Source organism: Anolis sagrei, chromosome X, assembly GCF_037176765.1.
Source record: "Anolis sagrei isolate rAnoSag1 chromosome X, rAnoSag1.mat, whole genome shotgun sequence".
Classification (NCBI taxonomy): domain Eukaryota; kingdom Metazoa; phylum Chordata; class Lepidosauria; order Squamata; family Dactyloidae; genus Anolis; species Anolis sagrei.
The window spans coordinates 2615728-2638812 of NC_090034.1; the positions used below are offsets into that span (position 1 = coordinate 2615728).

General features: G+C 46.6%; 1 protein-coding gene across 1 annotated transcript in view; it reads right to left on the reverse strand.

Annotated features, from left to right (window-relative positions):
* The window catches only part of LOC132780030 (platelet-derived growth factor subunit A), a 114953-nt gene that overhangs the window by 35619 nt on the left and 56249 nt on the right, over positions 1–23085 (reverse strand). The window lies entirely within an intron of this gene.

Below are 23085 nucleotides of genomic sequence, written 5' to 3' on the forward strand. Positions count from 1 at the left end.
CAATCTCTCTCCAATGCCAGAAATACAGCTTAATGGTGTAACATTAGAAAATGTGGACCATTTCCACTCCCTTGGCCGCCACCTCTCCACCAAAGTCAACATTGACACTGAAATACAACACCGGCTGAGCTCTGCAAGTGCAGCATTTTTCCGAATGAAGCAGAGAATGTTTGAGGGCCAGGACATCCATAGGGATAACAAGGTGCTTGTATACAAAGCTATTGCCCTCCCAACCCTGCTATACGCCTGCAAGACGTGGACTGTCTACAGATGTCAACATTGACACTGAAAGACAGCACCGCCTGAGCTCTGTGAGTGCAGCATTTTTTGAAATGAAGCAGAGAGTGTTTGAGGACCGAGACATCCGTAGGGAGACCAAGGTGCTTGTCTATAAAGCTATTATCCTCCCAACCCTGCTATATGCCTGTGAGACGTGGACTGTCTACAGACGTCACATGCAACTCCTGGAACGATTCCATCAGTGCTGCCTCCAAAAAATCCTGCAAATCTCTTGGGAAGACAGGCAGACAAATGTCAGCATGCTGGAAGAAGCAAAGACCACCAGCATTGAAGCGATGGTCCTCCGCCATCAACTCCACTAGACCGGCCACATAGGGCTTGTTCTCCAGACCCTTGATCATTTTAGCTGCCCACCTCTGGACACATTCCAGCTTGTCAATATCTCTCTTATTCTCTGGCCCATTCTCTGTTCAGATACCAGCCAGCACACCAATAGTTGTTGTAGGTTTTTTCGGGCTATATGGCCATGGTCTAGAGGCATTCTCTTCTGACGTTTCGCCTGCATCTATGGCAAGCATCCTCAGAGGTAGTGAGGATGCTTGCCATAGATGCAGGCGAAACGTCAGGAAAGAATGCCTCTAGACCATGGCCATATAGCCCGAAAAAACCTACAACAACCCCGTGATTCCGGCCATGAAAGCCTTCGACAAACGTATACACATACACACACAAAAAACACAAATACACAGACTGGACCACAGCAACACGTGGCAGGGAACGGCTAGTGTATGTATATATGTGTGTGTGTGTATGTATATGTATATGTGTGTATGTGTATATACGTATATGTATATCTTGTTGTTGTTATTCGTTCAGTCGTCTCCGACTCTTCGTGACCCCAGCATCATTCCCTTCCCCAGGCTTTGCTGTCTCCTCATGATGTGGCATTCAAAGGACTTCCACTTTCCCTCTAGTCTCCTTCCCTCCAGTGAGCAGCCGGGCTTTCTTTCCTGGAGGATGGACTGGTTGGATCTTCTCGCAGTCCAAGGCACTCTCAGCACTTTCCTCCAACACCACAGCTCAAAAGCATCTCTCTTCCTTGGCTCAGCCTTCCCGAAGGTCCAGCTCTCACATCCGTAGGTGACTACAGGGAATACCATGGCTTTGACTAGGCAATGGATCTTGGTTGCCAGTCTGATGCCTCTACTCTTCACTATTTTATCGAGACTGGACATTGCTCTCCTCCCAAGAAGGAAGCGTCTCCTGATTTCCTGGCCACAGTCTGCATCTGCACTCATCTTTGCGCCTAGAAATACAAACCCTGTCACGGCTTCCACATTTTCTCCCTCTATTTCCCAGTTGTCAATCATTCTTGTTGCCATAATCTTGGTTTTTTTGACGTTTAGCTGCAACCCGGCTTTTGCGCTTTCTTCTTTCACCTTGATGAGAAGGCTCCTCATCTCCTCCTCGCTTTCGGCCATCAGAGTGGTGTCATCTGCATATTTGAGGTTGTTAATGTTTCTTCCAGCCATTTCCACCCCAGCTTTGCATTCCTCAAGCCCCGCACATCCTCGCATGGTGTGTTCTGCACACAAGTTGAAAAGGTTGGGTGAGAGGATGCAGCCTTGCCGGACGCCTTTCCCAATTTTGACCCCGTCTCCTGTTCCGTGGTCAGTTCTGACTGTGGCTCCTTGGTCCTTGTCCAGATTCCTCAGGAGAGAGGGAAGGGGGCTTGGGATGCCCATCCCACCAAGAACTTGCCACCATTTATGATGATCCACACAGTCCAAGGCTTTAGAATAATCACTGGATAATGGAGAAAGGCAGGGAGTTTCAGAAAAACATCTATTTCTGCTTCATTGATTATTCTAAAGCCTTTGACTGTGTGGATATGTATATCTATCTATATATAAATGCTCTGTGCATAATGAATTCCTTAAAAACAAAGAACCAATGAATGAAATCACATCAAATTTGGCAACAAAACATCTCACAACACAAGGAGTGATCATCACTCAAAAATTATGATTTTGTCAATTGGGAGTTGTAGTTGCTGTGATTTATAGTTCACCTACAATCAAAAAGCATTCTGAACTCCACCAGTGATGGAATTCAACCAAACATGGCATACAGGACTTCCATGACCAACAGAACACACTGGAAGGGTTTGGTGGGCATTGACCTTGAGTTTGGGAGTTGTAGTTCATCTACATCCAGAGAGCACTGTGGACTCAAACAATGATGGATCTGGACCAAACATGGCACAAATATTCCATATGCCCAAATACAAACACAGATGGAGTTTGGGGGAAATAGACCTTGACTTTTGGGAGTTGTAATCACTGGGATTCACAGTTCATCTACAATCAAAGCGCATTCTGAACCCCACGAACGACAGAATTGGGGCAAACTTCCCACACAGAACCCCCATGATCAACAGAAAATACTTAAGGTCATCCAATCTAACTCCCTTCATCAGGGCAAGAAAACATCAAAGTCCTCCCGACAAAGAGTCATCCAGCCATAGATAGATAGATAGATAGATAGATATTATTCACACACACACACAGATATAGTATCATAGATTTGAAAGGGACCCCTAAAGAAGGACAACTATATGTTGCATGTTCCAGGGTGGGCAAACCAGACACTCTCCACATCAACACTGACAAAGAAACAGGAAGAAATACTGTTTACTCACAAGCAGAAAGACATTACATAGATTAGAAACCAACACTTTCTCATTACTTTATTTTCCAGATCAACAGACTGGGCCACAGCAACGCCTGGCAGGAGACAGCTACTGTATATATGTGTGACTTTGTTGTGGTGAGGGGGCTTGCGTGTTCCGATGAACCTGTAGGCACAACAACCGGAGTCGTGCACTCCCAGGAGTGATCACGGGGGAGGTTCCAGACCAAGCACAGTCCGAAGACCCAAAGACCTCAACGGCGGAGCAGGCGGAGGATAACATGGTACATGTTACAACGGCTGTGAAGGCGGAAGAAGGCTGCAACAGACTGAGAAGCCACGGTCACTGTGTTAAACTACACCACCAGTGGAACCCCACTCTGTGAAGACTGTGTGTTGATCAGCTGTGCACTGACCTCCACATGTTAAAAAAACTCACGCACAGGCGCCTTCCAAAGAAAATAAAAACAAACTCTTCATTGCTATGATCCTTCACCTTGTTGATGGGAAGCTTCCCACCAGAGTGGAAATCATCTATCGGACAGATGGCAAGCTATTCAACCTCAGCAGATTGAAAGCCAAAACCAAGGTTACAACAACATCTGTTCTCGAACTCCAGTATGCTGATGACAACGTCGTCTGTGCGCATTCAGAAGAAGATCTACAAGCCACTCTAAGCACCTTTGAAGAAGCATACGAGAAGCTCGGCCTGTCATTGAACATTGAAAAAACCAAAGTGCTCTTCCAACAGTCACCGGCCAATCCCTCCCCAATGCCAGTGATACAGCTTAAAGGTGTAACATTAGAAAATGTGGACCATTTCCGCTGCCTTGACAACCACCTTTCCACCAAAGTCAACATCGACACCGAAATACAACACCTCCTGAGCTCTACAAGCGCAGCATTTTTCCAAATGAAGCAGAGAGTGTTTGAGAATGGGGACATCTGTAGGGAGACCAAGGGGCTTGTTTATAGAGCTATTGTCCTCCCAACCCTGCTATATGCCTGTGAGACGTGGACTGTCTACAGACGTCACATGCAACTTCTGGAACGATTCCATCAGCCTCTGGAAAATCCTGCAAATCTCTTGGGAAGACAGGTGGACAAACATCAGCATGCTGGAAGAAGCAAAGACCACCAGCATTGAAGCGATGGTCCTCTGCCATCAACTCCGCTGGACCGGCCACATTGTCCGGATGCCCGACCACCGTCTCCCAAAGCAGTTGCTCTACTCCGAACTCAAGAACGGAAAACGGAATGTTGGCGGGCAGGAAAAGAGATTGAAAGATGGGCTCAAAGCCAACCTTAAAAACTCTGGCATAGACACTGAGAACTAGGAAGCCCCGGCCCTTGAGCGCTCCAGCTGGAGGTCAGCTGTGACCAGCAGTGCTGCAGAATTTAAGGAGGCACGAATGGAGGGCAAAAGGGAGAAGCGTGCCAAGAGGAAGGCGTGCCAAGCCAACCCCGATCGATACCGCCTCCCACCTGGAAACCAATGCCCTCACTTCGGGAGAAGATGCGGGTCAAGAATAGGACTCCGCAGCCACATACGGACCCACAAGAATACTGGAAGACAATCATCCTCGGAAAACGAGGGATCGCCTAAATAAGTAAGTAATATGTGTGTGTGTGTGTGTGTGTGTGTGTGTGTGTGTGTGTGTATATATATATGTATATATGTGTGTGAATGTGTGTGTATTTATATATATATAACATTCCAAAGATAAGGCAGAAGTGGGGAAAGATTTAAAGGCACAGTAGGGGGTTTTTACCCTCCTGAAGGGGAGGGTAAAAACCCCTTCCACACTCCGTCGTTGCCAGGAGTCAAAAACCCGCGAAACAGCAAGTCCGCGAAAAGTGAACCGCAAAGTAGCGAGGGAAGACTGTATTGTCCTTTGTGGCCAACAAAAACTAGCTTTAAGAGGGAGCAAGGATTCAGGACCTATTACCTAAGATCTACAGAGACACTCGCTGGAACACCTCAGCAAGCGAGAGTCCAAAAGTGGCAGGCTCAAACCCAGAACCTCAACCAATGGCTGATACCAAAGGAGAGACTCCCCCCTGGGCACACAGAAGACTGGGCAACTTGGAAGGCACTGAACAGACTGCGCTCTGGCACCACGAGATGCAGAGCCAACCTTGAGAAATGGGGCCACAAAGTGGAGTCCACAACGTGCGAGTGTGGAGAAGAGCAAACCACTGACCACCTGCTGCAATGCAACCTGAGCCCTGCCACATGATGCACAAGGGAGGACCTCCTTATAGAACACCACAGGCACAATGTAATGTGGCGGTAAAAAAAGCCAATGGGATGTTGGCCTGCATCAAGAGGAGCCTAGTGTCTAGATCTAGGGAAGTCCTGCTCCCCATGCTCTATTCCGCTTTGGTTAGACCACTTTACCTGGAATGTTGTGTCCAATTCTGGGCACCACAATTCAAGAGAGATATTGACAAGCTCGAATGTGTCCTGAGGAGGGCAACTCAAATGATCAAGGCTCTGGAGAACAAGCCCTATGAGGAGCGGCTTAAGGAGCTGGGCATGTTTAGCCTGAAGAAGAGAAGGCTGAGAGGAGACATGATAGCCATGTATAAATATGTAGGAGGAAGTCACAGGGAGGAGGAGGGAGCAAGCTTCCTTTCTGCTTCCTTGGAGACTAGGACGCAATGGAGCAATGGCTTCAAACTACAAGAGAGGAGATTCCACCTGAACACAAGAAAGAACTTCCTGAGAGAGCCGTTCAGCAGTGGAACTCTCTGCGCTGGAGTGTGGTGGAGGCTCCTTCTTTGGAAGCTTTGAAACAGAGGCTGGATGGCCATCTGTCAGGGGTGATTTGAATGCAACATTCCTGCTTCTTGGCAGAATGGGGTTGGACTGGATGGCCCAGGAGGTCTCTTCCAACTCTAGGATTCTATGAAAGAGACTATAAGGGACTATAAGGCTATAAGGTCGACTTCACTACCTCTGGCAATGCTTGCCATAGATGCAGGCGAAACGTCAGGAGAGAATGCCTCTAGACCTAGACCATGGCCATATAGTCCAAAAAAACCTACAACAACCCTGCAATACAACTGTTTGGTTTGTTCCTGACACAATAAATTAAAAAAAAATAACCTTGGCACAATGGTGGTCATTTCAGGGCCTTGTTGAGATCTCATCTGGCGACTGACCTGGCTTCAACACCCCTTTGAAGACAATCATAAGGCTGAGGTTGCTCTCAATGAAAATGCCCCTTCCCTATACTCTCTCGTTTTCTCTCTCTGGAAGCAACTCTTCAACGTTTCAAGCAGAAATCTCTGTGCTAGTACGACTGTACCAGGAGCTCCAACTTTATTTTCTTTCTGTTATCTGTTTTGCAGTCATAGGGCAGGCCTCCTGTCCATCATTGGTTCCGCCCCTTGTTCTGGGCTCTGGAAGGGAAAGGAGCCATTTTTGGGCAGTCTCACATAAGGAAGCTAAGCTATAGGACGCAGACCAGCTCATCCTGTAGAAAAGTTTCTTTTCCCAAGAGCATCCAGGGGAACAGACCATCCAGGGAAACAGAAATTCCAGGGAAAAGGTCCCAAGGCTCTGGCGGAGAGCTCACAGCCTCTCAGCCTCACAGCAATCAGAAGGAAAACAGCCCTGAAGTTCTCAAAGAATTCTCTGAAGGAGGACAGCACTACAGATCCACGGAACTCCATCTGAAATATCTTCAAGCCTCGGCTGGTAGGTCTACTTGATACCCAGATGCATTTGGAATCGGTAGTAGGACCCACACCGATGAGGCATAGATAGAAAGCAGCCTGGGAGAAGTTAAATAGGGTTTTTTCCTACAGAGAAAGTACAGTAAATCAAAGTCAGGTGCCAGTCCATTGAGGACCAGACTAAGAAAGCCTTGAAGTGTTGTTTGAACCATTGATGATTTGTTGTTTGTTCCATAATAAAGACTTTGTTGTATCATTAAAGACTCTAAAGACCATCACTTCAGAAAAATCCCTGAGAACCTCTCTTTGAGGCGCCCCTGGCTTCCCGCTGGACTTAAACTATACGTCCTATAGAAAAGTACAGCTGTTACAGGCCCAGCGCGCGACAGAACAATCTCTCCCAATTTGGAGATCTGTTGTTTTTAAAAAATAAAACCAAAGAAGCTGAGAACCGAATCCGACATGCCGAGCATGTGTTCTACCTCTGGATTATGGTCCCTCTCCAAAGCAAACAGTGAGAACACACACAAGCGTACATTTCTCCAAGGCACTCTTATCAGGGAGAGTGTTGAGCAAACAAACGCTTATCGAGACACATCCGGGGTCACTCCAGGGCTGCGTTCATAAGTGGAAATGGCATCTCAGGAAGGAGAAGATTACTTCTACAACCTGTTCCAGGAACTTCTGTATCTCTGCACAACTCACACTTTCTGCACATCACACTGAGTTTCCTTATCAACCATCAAATGTTCTCCAGGTTTGGAAACTCGGAGGCACACATCGAGGCATGGATTCATAGAATCATAGAATCAAAGAGTTGGAAGAGACCTCCTGGGCCATCCAGTCCAACCCCATTCTGCCAAGAAGCAGGAATATTGCATTCAAATCGCCCCTGACAGATGGCCATCCAGCCTCTGCTTAAAAGCTTCCAAAGAAGGAGCCTCCACCACACTCTGGGGCAGAGAGTTCCACTGCTGAACGGCTCTCACAGTCAGGAAGTTCTTCCTCATGTTCAGATGGAATCTCCTCTCTTGTAGTTTGAAGCCATTGTTCCGCGTCCTAGTCTCCAAGGAAGCAGAAAACAAGCTTGCTCCTTCCTCCCTATGACTTCCTCTCACATATTTATACATGGCTATCATATCTCCTCTCAGCCTTCTCTTCTTCAGGCTAAACATGCCCAGTTCCCTAAGCCGCTCCTCATAGGGCTTGTTCTCCAGACCCTTGATCATTTTAGTCGCCCTCCTCTGGACACATTCCAGCTTGTCAACATCTCTCTTGAATTGTGGTGCCCAGAATTGGACACAATATTCCAGGTGTGGTCTAACCAAAGCAGAATAGAGCATGGGGAGCATTACTTCCTTAGATCTAGACACTAGGCTCCTATTGATGCAGGCCAAAATCCCATTGGCTTTTTTTGCCGCCACATCACATTGTTGGCTCATGTTTAACTTGTTGCCCACGAGGACTCCAAGATCTTTTTCACACGTACTGCTCTCTTTTCATACCCAAGCTCCAACTGCTTCAGTCACGCTGGAGTTTTCCGAGTCCTCTTCCTCCTCCTGCCCATCACGCTTCCAAAAGGGGAGGCCCAAAGGTCTGCAGATCCCAGAGCAGAGCTTTCCAAACTTTGCATGTTGGGGACAAGCTTTTGAGACATGCCTCCTTTTGCGACACTCTCTTTCAGTTTTCCTCCCAAGTCAGAGGTTAAACCAACCCCTTCATGCAATCTATATAAATAAAAATGTAATGTTTGTGGGTTGTTCTAGGTTTTTTCGGGCTATATGGCCATGTTCTAGAGGCATTCTCTCCTGACGTTTCACCTGCATCTATGGCAAGCATCCTCAGAGGTAGTGAGGATGCTTGCCATAGATGCAGGCGGAACATCAGGAGAGAATGCCTCTAGACCATGGCCATATAGCCCGAAAAAACCTACAACAACCCAGTGATTCCGGCCATGAAAGCCTTCAACAATACAAATGTGGGATTAACATAACTCAAAAACTACCAAATGAATTGACACCAAATTTGGACACAAGACACCTCTCAGGCCAACAAGTGACCATCACTCCTAAAAACACTGACAAACACCGTGGAAGAGCCGTAAAAAGCCAAAAAAAGGCAAAAATTACATTACAGCACATGTGCAAAACCACGCACATATATGCAAACACGTATATATACACATATACACAAGGAGGGAAGGAAGGAAGAGAAAGAAGGAGAGAAAGAAGGAAAGAAAGGTAGAGAAGGAAGGCAGGAAGGAAGGAGAGAAGGCAATAAAAAAGTGAAAGAGAGAGGGAAGGAAGGAGAGATGAAACGAAAGAGGAAGAGGGAGGGAAAGAAGGAAAGAGACAAGGAAGGATGGAACCAAAGAGCGAAGGAAGTGAGGAAAGTAACAGCTACAGAAGGAAGAAAGAAGAAGGGAAAGAAAAAGAGGGAGGGAAGGAAGGAAGGAGGGAAAGAAAGAAGGAGAGAGAGAAAGGGAGGGAAAGTTGGCCACAGCAACGTGTGGCGGGTACAGTTAGTATCTATATAACTAAAAATGTAATGTTCGTTTGTGGGATTAACAGAACTCAAAAACCACTGGGGGAATGGACCCCAAATTTGAACACTACACCCCTAACAGTTCAACGAGTTGACCATCACTCATAAATCCCTCCCAAACTATAACGGGGGGGGGGGGGGAAGCTAAATGACAATACAGCGCATGCGCGAAAATGACATCTCCCAGCATCCCCTTTTAGGGGAAGAGGATGCTCCAAACTCCAAATGCACTGCTTCCATGCTGCAAGCTTGCTTCTCCTTGGATTTCTTTGAAAGCATCCCAATCTGTACATATTTCCTATTTCTGGACTGCAACTCCCAGCATCCTCCAGATAGATAAGATAGATAGATTAGATAGAGAGGTAGGTAGATCGATTGATCAGGAGGACTGCTGGGAGTTACAGTCAGGGAATGGTATAGAACAGTGGTTCTCAACCTTCCTAATGCCACGACCCCTTAGTAGAGTTCCTCATGTTGTGGTGACCCCCAACCATAACATTATTTTCGTTGCTACTACATAAATGCAATTCTGCTCCTGTTATGAATCGTCATGTAAATATCTGATATGCAGGATGGATTTTCATTCACTGGACCAAATTTGGCCCAAATACCCGATACGCCCAAATCTGAATACTGGTGGGGTTGCGGGGATTGATTTCGTCTATTTGGGAGTTGTAGTTGCTGAGATTTATAGTTCACCTACAATCATAGAGAATTCTGAAGTTCACCAACAATGGAATTGAACCAAACTTGGCACACAGAACTCCCATGACCAAGAGGAAATACTGGGAGGGTCTGGTGGGCATTGACCTTGAATTTTTGGAGTTGTAGTTCACCAGAGAGCACTGTGGATTCAGAGATTCAGAGTCCAGAGAGCACTGTGGATTCAAACAATGCTGGATCTGGACTAAATTTGGCACAAATACTCATTATCCCCAAATGTGAACACTGGTGGAGTTTGGGGAAAATAGACCTCAGCATTTGGGAGTTGTAGTTGCTGGGATTTATAGTTCACCCACAATGAAATAGCATTCTGAACCTCACCAACGATAGAATTGGACCAAACTTCCCACACAGAACCCCCATGACCAACAGAAAATACTATGTTTTCTGATGGTCTTTGGCGACCCCTCTGACACCCCTCGCGACCCCCACAGGGATCCCGAACCCCAGGTTGAGAAACACTGGTATAGAAGGAAGAGAAGAGAGAAAGAAAAGTGGAGGGGAAGGAAGGAAGGAAGGAAGGAAGGAAGGAGGGAGGGAGGGAGGGAAGGAGGGAAGGAGGGAAGGAGGGAAGGAGGGAAGGAGGGAAGGAGGGAAGGAGGGAAGGAGAGAAAGAAAAAAGAGAAGGAAGGAAAAAGGGAGGGAGGGAGAGAGGGAAGGAAGGAGAGAATGAATGAATGAAAATGAATGAATGAATGAGGGAGGGAGGGAGGGAAGGTTGGCCACAGCAACGCGTGGCGGGTACAACTAGTATCTATATAAATAAACATATAATGTTCGTTTGTGGGATTAACATAACTCAAAAACCTCTGGACGAATTGATACCAAAGTTGGACACAAGACACATATCAGGCCAACAAGTGACCATCACTCGTAAAAACACTGAGAAACACAGCAGAAATGGCTTTAAAGGACTAAAAAGCAAAAATGCTACAGCACATGCGCAAAAATGACTCCCCCTGACAAACAAAATGCACAATAGTATAATTACACTCGCTTCCAGACTACATCTCCCAGCATCCCCTAGACAAGGGCCTTTAGGAGACGAGGAGTATCCAAATGCATTGCTTCCAAGCTGCAAGCTTTCTTCTCCCTTGATTTCTTGGAGAGCATCCCAATCCCTGCAGATTTCCAATTTCCTATTCCTGGACTGCAACTCCCAGCAAACATCCAGATAGATAGATTAGATAGGTAGGTAGATAGGTAGTTAGGTAGATCAGAAGGACACCTCCCTCCTGATTGATCTTTTGGACCTCAACTCCCACAACATGGGTATGCAGATGATCCCTTGATTGGCTGAAGTGTCCGGTTCTGGCTGTTAGGAATGGTGGGAGTTGGAGTCCAAAACACCTGGAGGGCCCAAGTTTGCCCATGCCTGGTCTCCAATGTAGATGCTCCTTTCGATGTGCAGACATGGCTTCTGCTCGCACATGGCATGCATCCCAGGCAAAGCTTCTCACATCCAGGCCAAATAAGCAAACAATCATGAAGTGAGTAAGCATTGTAAGGCACTTAAGAGATTTCTGGAGTGTTTGCTCTAGGGAAAACTCATTGGTGGACACAACTCTCATGTATGCAAACGTCTCGTTTCCTTTGCATTTCGAAGGAGCATTTTCAGATACTGGGAAGCGGAAAACTCATCAGCACTTTCCCAATTTCTGTCTGTTCCTGGAGACAATATTTAAATCATTATTCGATTCTCATTCTAAAATTTTCCCTCATTACAAAGGAAAGGTGGCTGCCATTTCCAGGCACAGATCCATTGTTTACAAGCCCAGAATGCTGGACGTCTTAATGTATTTGTTCAATTTCTATCCCACTTTCCTCCTGGAAAAGGACTCAAGACAAGTCATAACCACTTAAAACACAGTATAATTTAAGAAATCTATTAATGCAAACATGTGAAATAATTAAATCATGGTTTTGTTAATAAAAATAGATTTAAGTCTGTGCTGCTACGGCTGTACCAGGAGCTCCAACTTTATTTCTTTCTGTTATCTGTTTTGCAGTCATAGGGCAGGCCTCCTGTCCATCATAATTAAGCTTTGGTTCCGCCCCTTGTTCTGGGCTCTGGGAGGGAAAGGAGCCATTTTTTGGGCAGTCTCACACAAGGAAGTTAAGCTATAGGACATAGACCAGCTCGTCCTGTAGAAAAGCTTACTTTCTCAGGAACATCCAGGGGAATTAACCATCCAGGAGAAAGGTCCCAAAACAGTGTTTCTCAACCTGGGGGTCGGGACCCCCTTGGGGGTCACGAGGGGGTGTCAGAGGGGTCGCCAAAGACCATCAGAAAAAATAGTATTTTCTGTTGGTCATGGGGGTTCTGTGTGGAAATTTGGTCCAATTCTATCATTGGTGTGGTTCAGAATGCTATTTCATTGTGGGTGAACTATAAATCCCAACAACTACAACTTCCAAATGGCAAGGTCCATTTTCTCCAAACTCTACCAGTGCTCACATTTGGGCATATTGAGAATTTGTGCCAAGTTTGATCCAGATCCATCATTGCTTGAGTCCACAGTCTGGATATAGGTGAACTACAACTCCAAAAACTCAAGGTCCACCAGACCTTCCCAATATTTTCTCTTGGTCATGGGAATTCCGTGTGCCATGTTTGATTCAATTCTATCATTGATGGAGATCAGAAGGCTCTTTGATTTAAGTTGAACTATAAATCCCAACAACTCCAGCATTACCAAATGACAAAATCAATCACCCCCAACCCCACCAGTATTCAAATTTTGGGCGTATCAGGTATTTGTGCCAAATTTGGTCCAGTGAGTGAAAATCCATCCTGCATATCAGATATTTACATTACAATTCCTAACAGTATCAAAATTACAGTTATGAAGTAGCAACGAAAATAACGTTATGGTTGGGGGTCACCACAACATGAAGACCTGTACTAAGGGGTCGCGGCATTAGGAAGGTTGAGAACCACTGTCCCAAAAGCTCTGGCTGAGAGCTCACAGCCTCTCAGCCTCACAGCATCAGAGGGAACAGCCCTGAAGTTTCTAAGAATTCTCGAAGGGAGAACAGCATTACAAATCCACGGAATTCCAGCTGAAATATCTTCAAGCCTCGGCTGGTAGGTTTACTCGATATCCAGACGCATTTGGAGTCGGTAGTAGGTCCCACACCGATGAGGCATAGATAGAAAGCAGCCTGGGAGAGGTTAAAAAGGGTTTTTCCTGCAGAGAAAGTTCAGTTAATCAAAGTCAGGTGCCAGCCCATTGAGGACCAGACTAAGACCCGTCGCAAACTAGGTTCCTGCGGGAGAAAACCTTGCTAGCACGTCCCAGACGTCACGAGACTCCGCCTCTCGCCCCGCCCCTTTCTCCGCCCCTTTCTCCGTGCGAGAGTGGTTTTTCCTGTGCTAGGGCAGCATTGCCAGCGTACTCTCTCAGTTGGTAGAATTCAACTGAGAGAAAATGCGGGCAATGCTGCTCTAGCACAGGAAAAACCACGCTGGCAAAGAGAAAGGGGCGGAGAAAGGGGCGGGGCGAGAGGCGCAGGCTCATGACGTCAGGGACGTGCTAGCAAGGTTTGCTCCCGCAGGAACCTAGTTTGCGGCGGCTCTTAGAAAGCCTTGAAGTGTTGTTTGAACCATTAAACATTTGTTGTTTGTTCCATAATAAAGACTTTGTTGTATCATTAAAGACTCTAAAGACCATCACTTCAGAAAAATCCCTGAGAACCTCTCTTTGAGGCACCCTGGCTTCCCACTGGGCTTAAAGTATACATCCTATAGAAAGGTACAGAAAGGTACAGCTATTACAGGCCCAGCTCGTGACAGAACAAAGTCCACACTTTAAACAGAATAAAATTAAATTACACATATTTAAAAGTTGCATTGACAACCGAAATAAAAATGCAGGAAGACAACAAGCAAACCATCCATCAAGAGTTGCCATGATAAAGAGCTTCACAACTTGGTAAAATGGTTTCAGCATTGGATTATTAGTTTCTCTGAGAAGGAAAGGTTCACATTCCTGCTCAGCCGTGGAAGCCCACTGGATGACCTTGGACAAGTCACACACTCTCAACCTCAGATAAAAGCAAAGGCATGTTGGAAATAGCAACCTTCTTCAAGCCTCCACTACTAATTTGTTTTGTATATGAATGAATGTTTTGGTATGCAGCTTCCCTTTTACTATATGTTTCTTGAGGTTCTGGGAGGGGTTGCAGACCTCAAGGTCAGATCTGGGACTGCTCAGAGCTCAGACTCCACTTTAGAATGATGACCTTGGACAAGTCACACTCTCTCAAGCCTCAAAGAAAAGCAAATACATGTTGGAAATTGCAACCTTCTTCAAACCTCCACTAGTAATGTGTTTTGTGTATGATTCCGTTTGCTTACTGTATTGTGAATGAATGTTTTGGTATGCGGCTTCCCCTTTACTATATGTTTCTTAAGGTTCTGGGAGGGGCTGCAGACCACAAGGTCAGATCGGGGACTGCTCAGAGCTCAGACTCCACTTTAGAATGATGACATTGGACAAGTCACACTCTCTCAAGCCTCAGATAAAAGCAAAGGCATGTTGGAAATAGCAACCTTCTTCAAGCATCCACTACTAATTTGTTTTGTATATTATTGTGTTTGCTTACTCTATTGTGAATGAATGTTTTGTGAATGAATGTCCGAACGGATCTCCCTCTACGTCCCACCCCGGAGCCTAAGATCTTCTGGGGAGGTCCTGCTCTCGACCCCGCCTCTATCACAGGTGAGATTGGCGGGGACGGGGAGCAGGGCCTTCTCGGTTCAACAAAGTTCTTTATTGATGAAAACAAACAGGTACTTTAAGGCTTTCTTAACAGTCTATTGGCTCTCTCTCTCAAGCTTGTCCACAGGGAACAGGCACTATCTTCAGAACTGTAACTAATGGGGAAATCCTTAACTTCTAATCTGGGCAGTCTGTCTTTGCCTCTGTTGGCGTGGAGCCCCTGCACCCGGTACCAACTGCTTCTGGCTTCCGCAAGTGACCCTTACCAAGCCGAGCTTTGTAGACTTCCAGAGAAAAAGGAGTTCAGGTTTCAGTGATGGCTGACTGAAGTCCCTCAGCGAAGAAGCTGAAAGGCTGTATGATCCTTGGCCAAGCTGTGGGCTTTATAACCCCGGCTAAGCCGTAGAAGACGAAGCTTTCTACAGGAGCTCTTGGTATTATGTCCTGCATGGAAAGCTTCTCTGTGTGGACTGAACCCAAATTGGCTCCTATTCCCTCCAAAACCCAAAAAGGGGGCGGGACCAGGGAACCTAACTATAATTGACAGGTGGCTTGCCCTATGATTGCAGCCAAAAGAAGCCACCTATCTGCAGAGTCCCTGAAACTTAGGACTACAACAAACATTCAATGCAAAGCAAACAAAATTGGAGCTCCTGGTACAGCTATACCTGCACACTATTTCTAAAGAGGAGTCTGAGTCCTAAACAATCCCAGATCTGATCACATAGTCTGCAGCCCCTGTGCACAGGTATACAATACAGTTTGCAATCTGAATTATACACATAACAAATAACTAGTGGGGGCTTGAAAAAGTCTGCTACTTCCAACATCGTGAAACTCTCTGGATAAGCTAGTCCTTGTCATGCTCCTCTGCCTAAGCTTCCTTACAAAGGGACTGAACATAATAATAATAATAATAATAATAATAATAATAATAACTACAACAACAACAACAACACTTTATTTGTACCCCGCCACCATCTCCCCAAGGGACTCTGTGCGGCTTACATGAGGCTGAGCCCAAACACAACAATACAAGCAATAAAACAACAATACAAGCAATTAAAAACATCAACAATAAAATACACAACATTATCAATAAGACAGCACACAATTAAAAACAGTGGGAAGGCCAAATGTAAAGTTAAAATTGGAAATAACGCTGGGACATGGACGAAAGGTGATAGTGGTGTTTGTGGAAGGGCATACGAGCAGACCTGAAGAAATGTAAAGTGCTTTGGAGGACAAAGTGCTATGGGGTCATTATTCTGGGAAGGCACACTGGAACAACCACGTCTTCAAGCTCCTCCTAAAGATTGCCAGAGTTGAAGCCTGTCTGATGTCTTTAGGGAGTGAGTTCCAGAGTCGAGGGGCCACCACCGAAAAGGCCCTCTCTCTCGTCCCCACCAATCGCGCCTGCGATGATGGTGGGATCGAGAGCAGGGCCTCTCTGGATGATTGAAGGGATCGTGTGGGTTTGTATATAGAGATGTGGTGACGCAGGTAGGCGGGTCCCAAACCGTTCAGGGCTTTGTAGGTGAGAACCTGCACCTTGAATTGGGACCAGTAGATGAAAGGCAGCCAGTGGAGCTCCTTGAACAGGAGGGATGACCTCTCCCTGTAAGGAGCACCAGTTAGCAACCTGGCCACCGCCCGTTGGATCATCTGAAAATTCCGGGTCGTTTCCAAGGGCAGCCCCACGTAGAGTGCATTGCAGTAATCCAGTCTAGAGGTGACTAAGGCGTGGACCACTTTGGCCAGATCTGCCTTCCTGAGGTATGGTTGCAGTTGGCGTACGAGTCTTAATTGTGCAAAGGCCCTCCTGGCCACCACCGACGCCTGAGCTTCAAGCGTAAGTGATGAATCCAGGAGGACTCCCCAACTGCGGACCTGTGGCTTCAGGGAGAGTGTAACCCCATCCAGCACAGGTTGCCACCCTATACCCCGGTCTGGTTTACGATCGACCAGGATGACCTCTGTCTTGTCAGGATTAATCTTCAGCTTGTTCCTCCTCATCCAGACAGCCACAGCGGCCAGGCACTCGTCCAGCACCCGAGGGGCTTCCTTGGAGTTAGGTGGAAAAGAGTAGTAGAGTTGCGCGTCATCTGCGTAGAGATGGCACCCAACTCCAAAACTCCGGATGACCTCTCCCAGCGGTTTCATGTAGATGAGAACATGAGAGAGAACAAATCATGCACACCACTTAGAAGAAGGAATCAATATGGATGCATTCTAGAAATGAGAGTCTTTAGGTAAAAGGAAAATGTAGTATAAGTGAGATGGAAAACCCAAAGGGTGGGGGCATGTGTTGCTTAACTAGTATGACATAGAGAATCTTCTTGGGGGGCTTTACAAACAAAATGCCGTGGTGCGAGCTTGTCCTCCGCATAGCAACCTCTACCAATGCGACCTCTGTCAATGCGCTCCTCTTTACCTTCGTCTCCCATTCCTCCAGGGAAGGAAAAAACCCTCAAATAATTTTAGAACGAGCTGCAACCTGCCTGTGGAGGAACCAATCTTTCTCAGAGAGAGCCGTAACCTTTCCGAGTGGCATCTGAGAAACGACTGCAGGCTCTGGGACCGTATCCAGACATGTCCTGTGCCTTAAATAATCTGACCGCATGGGTTAAAGGGCCATGAGAAAAAGCCAAGAGAGAAAACTTGGCGTTGCACTTATCAGGCGGCAACAACACACCAAGGGAAGAGGAGTTTGCCTTGGTCGAGGGAGGAGGGCAGGACAGCCAAAGTTTCCACCAAAATAGGCTTCCAAACAAGAGGCTGGTTTGATTCCTTTGCATTTGCAAGAATCTTTATTTTCTAAGGCTTTGCAGTTTTTGCAAAGCAATGGGATGCTTCACTGCAAGGATCAGCAGTCAGTGATCCCAATTTGGTGTCGTCTGCAAACTTGATGATCATGCCTTCTAGCCCTTCATTAATGACTTAGATGAAGGGCTAGAAGGCAGGATCATCAAGTTTGCAGACGGGACCAAATTGGGAGGGATAGCCAATACTCCAGAGGACAGGAGCAGAATTCAAAACGATCTTGACAGATTAGAGAGATGAATGGCCAAAACTAACAAAATGAAGTTCAACAGTGACAAATGCAAGATACTCCACTTTGGCAGGAAAAATGAAATGCAAAGATACAGAATGGGGGAAAATGCCTGGCTCGAGAGCAGTACGTGTGAAAAAGATCTTGGAGTCCTCATGGACAACAAGTTAAACATGAGCCAGGAATGTGATGTGGCGGCAAAAAAAGCCAATGGGATTTTGGCCTGCATCAAGAGAAGCCTAGTGTCTAGATCTAAGGAAGTAATGCTCCCCATGCTCTATTCTGCTTTGGTTAGACCACATCTGGAATATTGTGTCCAATTCTGGGCTCCACAATTCAAGAGAGATATTGACAAGCTGGAATGTGTCCAGAGGAGGGCGACTAAAATGATCAAGGGTCTGGAGAACAAGCCCTATGAGGAGCGGCTTAAGGAACTGGGCATGTTTAGCCTGAAGAAGAGAAGGCTGAGAGGAGATATGATAGCCATGTATAAATATGTGAGAGGAAGCCACAGGGAGGAGGAGGGAGCAAGCTTGTTTTCTGCTTCCTTGGAGACTAGGATGCGGAACAATGGCTTCAAACTACAAGAGAGGAGATTCCATCTGAACATTAGGAAGAACTTCCTGACTGTGAGAGCCGTTCAGCAGTGGAACTCTCTGCCCCGGAGGGAGTGTGGTGGAGGCTCCTTCTTTGGAAGCTTTTAAGCAGAGGCTGGATGGCCATCTGTCAGGGGTGATTTGAATGCAATATTCCTGCTTCTTGGCAGAATGGGGTTGGACTGGATGGCCCATGAGGTCTCTTCCAACTCTTTGATTCTAGGATTCTATGATTCTATGAATTCCTTTGCGTTTGCAAGAATCTTTATTTTCTAAGGCTTTGCAGTTTCGGGGGGAAAGGCCTTTTTGCAAAACAATGGGATGCTTCACTGCAAGGATCAGCAGTCAGTGATCTATATAAATAAAAATGTAATGTTCATTTGTGGGATTAACAGGACTCAGAAACCACTGGACGAATGGACACCAAGTTTGGACGCAAGACATATAACAACCCAATGTATGTTCTTCACTCATAAAAACACTGAAAAACACAACAGAAGGGACTTTAAAAGCCCCCAAAAGCTAAATGACAATACAGAAAAAAGGGAAGAAAGGGAGGGAAGGGGAGAAAAAAAAGAAAGAAAAGAAAGGGAGGGAAAGAAAAAAGGAAAGGGAGAAGAAAGCATGGAAGCAAAGAGAGAAGGAAAGAAGGAAAGAGGTAGAAAAGGAAGAAAGGAAAGAAAGGGGGGAAGAAAAAGGGGGAAGGAAAGTTAAGGAAGGAAGGAGAGAAGGAAAGAAAAAAGGGAAAGAAGGAAGGAAAGAGGGAGCGAAGGAAGGGAGGAAAATGTAGAGAAAGAGGGAAGGAAGGAAAGAGACCTCCAAAGAGAAAGAAAAAGGGGGAAGGAAGTTAAGAGACAGAGAAGAAAGGAAGAAAAGAAGGAAAGACAGGAAGGAAGGAAGGAAGGAAGGAAGGAAGGAAGGAAGGAAGGAAAGAGGGAGGGAAGGAAGGAAGGAAGGAAGGAAGGAAGGAAGGAAGGAAGGAAGGAAGGAAAGAAGGAGAAAGAGGTTGGGGCACAGCAACACCTGGCGGGTACAGCTAGTCTATATGAATAAAAATGTAATGTTCATTTGAGGGATGAACAGAACTCAAAAACCACTGGATGAATTGACACCAAACTTGGACACAAGAGACCTCTCAGGCCAACGAGTGACCATCACTCATAAAAACACTGGAAAACATAGCAGAAGGGACTTAAAAAGCCAAAAAAGCAAAAAGGAACTACAGTGCATGCGCAAAACCACATATATATACACAAACACACATATATATTGTGTCCTTTGAATACAATATTCCTGCTTCTTGGCAGAATGGGGTTGGACTGGATGGCCCATGAGGTCTCTTCCAACTCTATGATTCTATAATTCTATATACGCATATACACAAATATATACACATAGGTAAAGGTAAAGGTTTCCCCTGACATAAAGTCCAGTCGTGTCCGACTCTGGGGGTTGGTGCTCATTTCCATATGTGTATATACACATATACACAAGTATATATATACACACACACATACACATCTATACACACACAAAATACATATACACAGACTGGGCCACAGCAATGCGTGGCAGGGGACGGCTAGTCTATATAAATAAAAATGTCATGTTCGTTTGTGGGATTAACAGAACTCAAAAACCAGAGGGGGAATGGACACCAAATTTGGACACAAGGCACCTCTCAGGCCAACGAGTGACCATCACTCATACACTGAAAAACACAGCAGAAGGGACTTAAAAAGCAAAAAGAAAAAGCAAAAAGACGCTACAGCACATGGGCAAAAACGACTCCCCCTGGCACACAAACACACAATAGCATATCCACACTCTCTTCTGGACTACATCTCCCAGCATCCCATAGACCAGGCCCTTTAGGAGAGGAGGAGGATGATCCAAATGCACTGCTTCCAAGATGCAAGTTTTCTTCTCCTTGGATTTCTCTCGAGAGCCTCCCAATCCCTGTATATTTCCAACTTCCTACTCCTGGACTGCAACTCCCAGCAATCCTCCAGGTAGATAGATGAGATAGAGATAGGTAGGTAGGTAGATCGATGGATCAGGAGGACTGCTGGGAATTGCAGTCCAAGAATAGGTAGAGAAGAAAGAAAGGAGAGAAAGAGGAAGGGAAAGAAAAGGGAGGGAAGAGGAAGAGAAGGAGGGAGGGAGGGAGGGAGGGAGGGAGGGTGGAAGGAAGGAAGGGAGGAAGGAAGGAAGGAAGGAAGGAAGGAAGGAAAGAGGGAAGGAAGGAAAGAGGGAGGGGAGGGAGGGAGGGAGAGAGGGAGGAAAGAGGGAAGGAAGGAAGGAAGGAAGAAAGGAAGGAAGGAAGGAGGGAGGGAAGAAGGAAGGAAGGAAAGAGGAAAGGAGGGGAGGAAAGAAAGAGGGAAGGGAGGAAGGAAGGAGGGAAGGGAGGGAGGAAGGAAGGAAGGAAGGAAAGAGTGAAGGAAGGGAGGAAGGGAGGAAAGAGGAAAGGGAGGAAGGGAGGGAGGGAGAAAGGAAAGAGGGAGGGAAGGAAGGAAAGAAAAAGGGAAGGAAGGAAGGAAGGAAGGAAGGAAGGAAGGAAGGAAGGAAAGAGGGAAGGGAGGAAGGAAGGAAAGAGGGAAGGAAGGAAGGAAGGAAGGAAGGAAGGAAGGGAAGAGGGAAGTAAGGGAGGAAGGAAGGAAGGAATGAAAGAGTGAAGGAAGGGAGGAAGGGAGGAAAGAGGGAAGGGAGGGAGGAAGGGAGAAAGGAAAGAGGGAGGGAAGGAAGGAAAGAAAAAGGGAAGGAAGGAAGGAAGGAAGGAAGGAAAGAGGGAGGGAAGAGGGAAGTAAGGGAGGAAGGAAGGAAAGAAATAGGGAAGGGAGGGAGGGAGGAAAGAGGGAGGGAGGAAAGAGGGAAGGAAGGGAGGAAGGAGAGAAAGAAAGGAGGAGAGAAAGAGGGAGGGAAGGTTGGCCACAGCAACGCGTGTCAGGTACAGCTAGTACTGAATGAAATACTTCCACTGCAGGCTGTAGTTAAAGCTCGAAAATACACCGATGTCAGCATGCCACGCAGCAGGAATGCGCTTTGAATGCTCAGGGGCGAGATAACACACTAAAAGAAGCCCAAATTAAAGACACCTCGACCTTGTGGTTTGCAAAACAACAACGCACACACATATCCTATGTTTCTAGGGAGCTGATGCCTGTATGCCAAACATTTCCCACACCTGACGGTCCCTCCAGTGGGCGGAGGGCTGATTCCCGGGGTCCTTTTATAACACGGCAACCAGAGCCTTGTGTATGTGCCGGGAAGAAAAGCACGCATGATGCAGCAAAGGCACTGGGAAGCCGGCCAGGCGCTGCCAAGCGACCAAGTACTACAAGCACACTCCTCTCATGGACGGCTCCAAGGAAGGAGCTTCTGCCTAAGCGTTGCACGCTGCTCCAAACACAACCAGCTGAAATATAAAAACAATCCCATGTAAACAACATCAAAACAATATGGCCGAGAAAAAGGACAGAGGTGTTGCCTCCCATCTTGCTTTACGCAGTCTCTGGTCTGGCTTGCGACGAGTGGCAAGGACACACTAGGCACTTACTACTGCTTGTAGTACTGCCATACTATCGCCATTTCTATGTCTGTAAAATTAGAATTTCCCAGTTTGACTTGAATACACCTCTCATTAATAAGCACACTCACACACAACCACACTCAGAAGACAGGAAAACCAGCCAGGAAAATCACACAGAGAGAGAAAAACAGTGGGTAAATCCAGACAGGAAACAACCAGGGCCAGCTAGCACCTCCCAACAAAGGATTCCTCCCGGGCAGGAAGCAGCCACGCATGGAAGCTGCAAGGCTATTCAGTGCTAATCAAGGTGGCCAATGGCAACATTCACACTTGCCTCCAACAGACAAGAGTTCTTTCCCCCACCCTGGACCTTCCACAGCCAGGCTTTGAAGCTGCAAGGACATTCAATCCTAATCAAAGGTGTCCATTTGCAACATTCACACTTACAACATTCACCTTCCACAGCCAGGCTTTGAAGCTGCAAGGCCATTCAATGCTAATCAAGGTGGCCAATGGCAACTTTCACACTTGCCTCCAACAGACAAGAGTTCTTTCTCCCACCCTGAACCTTCCAGAGCCAGGCTTTGGAGCTGCAAGGCCATTCAATGCTAATCAAGGTGGCCAACGGCAACATTCACACTTGCCCCCAACAGACAAGAGCTCTTTCCCCCACCCTGGACCTTCCACAGCCAGGCTTTGAAGCTGCAAGGCCATTCAATGCTAATCAAGGTGGCCAATGGCAACATTCACACTTGCCTCCAACAGACAAGAGTTCTTTCTCCCACCCTGGACCTTCCACAGCCAGGCTTCGAAGTTGCAAGGCCATTCAATGCTAATCAAGATAGCCATGCCAACATTAACACTTGCCTCCAACAGACAAGAGTTCTTTCGCCCACCCTGGACCTTCCACAGCCAGGCTTTGGAGCTGCAAGGCCATTCAATGCTAATCAAGGTGGACAATGGCCACATTCACACTTGCCTCCAACAGACAAGAGTTCTTTCGCCCACCCTGGACCTTCCACAGCCAGGCTTTGAAGCTGCAAGGCCATTCAATGCTAATCAAGGTGGCCAATGGCAACATTCACACTTGCCTCCCACAGACAAGAGTTCTTTCTCCCACCCTGGACCTTTCACAGCCAGGCTTTGAAGCTGCAAGGACATTCAATGCTAATCAAGACAGCCCATGGCAACATTAACGCTTGCCTCCAACAGACAAGAGTTCTTTCCCCCACCCTGAACCTTCCACAGCCAGGCTTTGGAGCTGCAAGGCCATTCAATGCTAATCAAGACAGCCCATGGCAA